Source organism: Atta colombica, unplaced genomic scaffold (assembly GCF_001594045.1).
Source record: "Atta colombica isolate Treedump-2 unplaced genomic scaffold, Acol1.0 scaffold21, whole genome shotgun sequence".
NCBI lineage: Eukaryota > Metazoa > Arthropoda > Insecta > Hymenoptera > Formicidae > Atta > Atta colombica.
The window spans coordinates 1,779,637-1,785,368 of record NW_017259305.1 but is presented as its reverse complement, the minus strand read 5'-3'; positions in this window follow the sequence as shown (position 1 = coordinate 1,785,368).

The window sequence follows — 5,732 nt, the reverse complement described above, 5'->3', positions numbered from 1 at the left end:
TTTTTCTTTGCAGAGCATGTTTTGTAATAAATCCCATCATACATACTCGTATATTGGGAAGATTTACACTGACTTCTACAGCTTATAAATACCTGGATGTCGGAATCGTCGTGGCATCTGTGTCTTTTGTGGAAATTGCAATTGGCGACAACCAAGATAATAACATAATCTTACCTCATGCAATGTGGCAGGCTTTCACCGAAAGATGCGCGGATATTGGGCGGTTTGTGCAATTAATCGCACCTTCATCATTATCGGTCCAAAATCTTGTAAAATAGAAATCATAAAAATGCATGATGTGAATATGATCAAATTAACACTGCGATACATGTCTGTATATGAAGCCATCAACCGTACTCTTCATGTTCAAACTTAAACATTGCGTCAAAAACGTATATTGAACTGTGCCAGTATATCGTCAATGAAAAATTTAAATATTTTGTAACACTTTTAGATAAAAATTGTATCGATCGATAAATATGCTGCTGTAGATTTTTTGCGCAAAATTATAATAAAATAATTATAATAAAAAATCAAATATAGAGTGTGAGTTAATAGTAGAGTTTATGCTTTAGATAATATTGTAAACAGTATGAAAAGTAAATATACATTTTATTGCTAATCGGAAGCAGCTTAAAATTCGATTTAAAATTAATTAAATTAAATTAAATTCCTGCTTATAAATATTGTAAGAACTATATATTGTAGAACTATTATATAACAATAAACGCATATTTAAACTATATCTGTGAATAAGATATTATTCATTCCTTTCTAATTATCATCTATATCATCATATTACGCGCGCCTCCAGCATCATCGCGCTCGATGGTACTATCACGCCCATATTAAACGTTCGTTCTATTTAAATCTTTAAATAAAAAAACATATGATAAAATATTTTTGTGTGTGAGAAGAAGATTCAAGAGAGTGATGGGAAAGATGATACATAAAAGGAAGAGAGATAGTAAGTATATGCGGTAAGTATACAAACTTTTATTACCGATACATTTTTGGGAAGGGCGACGGGGTGATGGCGGTGAAAAACACAAAAGGCATAACAAAATCATGCATATTGTGTTTACGTAATTCATCAATCGGAGTCCTATGTTTACGTAAACACTGAGTAAACATAGCGCCTTTCCCGCGCCTCCCCCTCTCCCCCACCGCGCTCACGAGTATCTCCCGCGCCCCTCTTTAGCCCCATGGATTAGAACCCGCCTAGTATATCTACTTTTCATTTATCTTTTCATTTCAGTAAATATCTAAAAAAAAGTACTATGCTTTCTTCTTGGGGCTTACTTCAAAAAATTATTTCATTACAACACTACTGAAAAATCTTTCAATGTAACGTCTTTTATCCTAATCTGTACCGTTTTTTAAATTCGAGAAGTTAGTTCTTGTTAAGTCCCTCTGGTAGCAGTGCCACGTACTACTTAACGACGCTTCGTTTACAACTCGCTGTACAACTCAATGACGCTCCATTTTAAAATAAATTTTGATATCTCTATATTCTGGAAGTGTACATAAAGCGTATTTAACTGCTTCGTGTACTTTTTACTGAATGTTTAGGAAGCGTAGACGAAGTATTAATGAATGAAATGTTTAGGACATGTATTAGTACGCTTTATGCATTCTTTGCGGAATATTGAAGAATGTATGAGAAACGTTAACGAAAAAAAAAATTGTTAATGTATGGGAAATGTGACAGATGTGTTTTGGACATACTTTACGACGTGTATGAATATTCAAAATCACTAAGAGTCAATGGAAAGTCAATGAAGTGTTTAAGAAGCGTTAAAATTCTTTGTTCACATTTCTTTGACGCTTCGACAAGCTTTATATTTTCATCAAGGTATTAATTAATTACATAAAAGATGATGTTGATTGTTGAGGAAAATAAAGAATTTACGGAGTTTTCGGAGGAATTTTCGGTTCTGCCGTATCTCCATATCATGAATGTGTCGTCTTCATAACAGATTCAAATTTTTGATTTTTTTAAGAACTTCTTTCTCAAAAATTTTTTGAGAATTACTGGTTATTGAAAACCGACCAATTTCTCCCACTTTCCTCCCATCCACAATTTTCTTCTTTCCCTCCAACAAATAGTGTAACATAAAAGAAACGGCTCAAAAAAACAGCTCAATATCAAGCTGCTTTTCATCCTGATGAAGTGGACTGCAAGGTTCATGAAACGTTGGCATTCAAGAATGTAGATCTGGACACGGAGGAAACCCGCGAAACGCATAATCTTTATATAGAAAGCACCCGCGGAAGCCAAGAATATTATTAAATATCTCTACGAGGTATCCTTGCTAAAGTAAACATTTTCAGCAAACGCTCAAGTCTTCCCTAGCCAAGAAACTATCAAACTTGACATTCCTAAAACGCTGCAGAAACAATAACATTATTCCAAAGTTCCTACAACTCGAGGACCACCTAGGAATTCACTCAAAAAGCATCCTTCATAAAACCAGTCTGATTCTCATCAAAGAATGCATCCACTTCATTAAATCACAAGTAGCCCTGATCTCCCATAAAACCTTTAAACTCCATCTGTTCCTATCCGTCTCGTTGCGGCATGATATCTGGCAAACCTTAGATCATATTACATATGAACAAGCCATGAAGATCAATACACAATCCTCTGAAAGACAGAAATACATAAATCTTGTCCCTCACAAAAATCCACAATTCTCTCTACTTAACCTATTCAAAACCTATCCAACAAAAATCTATCTCAAAACATTCTTCTGTGCTTGCCATAGACCCTAACTTCGCAGTGACACTTAGAAAGATTTCAAAAGAAGAGATTATCAACCAGATAGAGTCAATCATCTACCGACTCCCAAAATAAGCAGATAATATCTGTAGACGAGTAACCAATATCCTTTCCAAGTACCTCCCCTCTACCAAATCCTCCACATCACTAAACAAGAGCGATTGGCCCTCCACCTAAACAGGAACACAGACATCATCGTGCTTCTAGCTGACAAAGGCAATACAATAGTAGACATGAACACAGACTATAAGAAAAAGATAAAGAACCTTCTCTCGAACAAAGCATACAAAAAGCTTGACAAAAATCCAACTAATACAATCCCATAAAATAGATCCTAATGGCAAAAAGCAACATTCCCAATAAAATCAAATCAATATTAAAACCTACAATCCTCTCCCACCAAGACTATACGAACTACTAAAAGTACACAAACCAAACATCCCCCTTCAGACAAATTGTCAGCGCTATACACTTTATGACAACTTATTCTGCTTCCTAGCACAAATACTACAACTCACTGAAAAATCTGAATGACACATAACCAACTTAACGGACTTCATATAAAAGATCTAAAAAATCTGACTACATCCCACAGACCTGCTTGTAAGTTTCGACGTCCCTTTTCAAACACGTCCCAATAAAAGATACAAACATGATAAAGGTCTCACCTGAAATCCCCTCCGACCTCAGCCTGCTAATAGAGCTGCTTAACAACCACTTACTTCTCCTAACCAATTTTATAACAAACTTCAGGAGCGGCAATGAGCTCTCCTATTTCTCTTATAATTGCCAACATCTTTATGAAGCATTTTGAGAAAGAAACCCTCAGAAAAACATCCAAAAAACCAGAAATTTGGTTCCGTTATAGTAGATATAAACACATTCGTGATATGGAGACACACAAAGTCGAACTCCGTAAATTCCTTATTTTCTTCAATAATCAATATCCAAATGTCCATTTCATTATAGATATAAGGAAAACGGAAACTCCCCTTTCTAGATGTTCTTGTCTCTAAAAAAACTTGGTGGTACCTTAGACTTTCAAGTATACAGAAAAACCAACACACACAGATAGATATCTACATGCCGAATCGCATCATTACCCAGCACAAAAACAGTCTGCAACTTACTTGTACATAGAACTTTCCATCATCTCTAACAAAGAATATCTACAGACAGAACTCAACCACTTAAAACTAGCCTTACAGAAAAACGGACATGACAAAAAAGACATAATCAAAACAATCAATAAACATGTAAGATAACAGTCTCTGACAACCAGATGAAAGAATCCTATTCATTCTTCCATATGTCAAAGGAACAATACAGCGGATTGGCAGGATATTAAATAAATACAATATCTGAACTATCTTTAAATCACCAAAAAAGATAAAACAAATCTTAAGAAATCCTAAATATCAAAGACCTTCATTCAGTTCAGGAAGAGTATACAAAATATCTTGTTCCTGCGGGCAAGTATATATTAGAGAAACCGGGAGAACATCTACGGATAAAAGAACACCAGCGTGATGTCAGGCTAAAACACGTCACACTGTTAGTATTATCAGAACACAACATCGAAATAGGACATCTGTTTAACAAAATCACAATAGCCAACATTACATCAAACTTTCCAAGAAAGTATAGAAAAGCAATGAAATACTATAGCAAACTATAGAGATACCAAAACACCCTAATAATCTAAATAGAGATAATGGCTATAACATAAATAAAATATGGAAAATTTTCCCGGTTGTTAAAGATCGACCAATTTCCTCTACCTTCCCCCCTCCCATCCACAATTCTCTTCTTTCCTTTCATCATTTCAACAAGTAGTATAAAACAGCGTAATATAAAAGGAACAACTCAGTATCAAGCTGCTCCTTGTCTGATGAAGTGGACTGCAAGGTTCACGAAACGTTGGCATTCCAAGAATGGATCTGGACACGGAGGAAACCCGCGAAACGTATCTTTAAATTAGAATACTTTTAATATGATATGCATCAATCTCCATTTTAGAATTATAAGATTCGTATCAACTCTCATCCTTCGTCAGAGATCGTATATGTCTGGTCCCGAGTTATAAGAATTAAGTTCCTCGGCTCAAAATTCGGATCGACGTTCGCATTGCTTGTTGGAAAGTGTTATAATGTCCTTTCAGGACGTTGACCCATATTCCAAAGTTATAAAAGGTGTGTTCAACTCGCTCCATCCCCTTCGCATGCATGCATGCGAAACAAAGCGTCTAACATCCTTTCATACTCCATCCTTCTTATTCTTTTTTTCTCTAAACCTGTCCACACATATGATCGGAGCTTGGACGTAACAATATTTAATAAATGTTAAATATAAAGCTTTTAAAAATACGAATTCAAATAATACAATATTAGAGGCTATTCATGCCATGCTAGATATCAGTCGCGAATTTTTTATATATATAAATAAGTTACATAAAGTAAGTTAGTAAATACAATCAAATGTTTTTTTGATCTTTAATATAATATGATCATCCTTAATGATACAACATAAAATGATAAATACTTGTCTAGAGTTATTAGAATCAAATTATACATATATACATAGGAAAATAGTAATAAATATTTCGCATAAGGATGAATTAAACTGAGAAGAAAAGTTCTCTACCATTTTGCAATTTTCGCAATAGTTAACAAGATATTAATTGCTAAAAATTGCCAAAAATTGGTCTTTAATAACTGTTTACTCAAATACTGTCAACTTTACAGAAAAATTGCAAGAAAAAATTGTTTATTTTTTTCTTATAGAGCTCTAAGAATTTTTTCAGAATTTTTAAAAAATTTTTTAATACTGTATTTTCTCATGTTGGTAAAAATGAGAAAATGCAATGCCAAAAAGTTAATAAAAAATTCTGAAAAAATTCGTAAAGTTCTATAAAAAGAAAATAAAAAAATTTTCATTTCTTGCAGTTTTG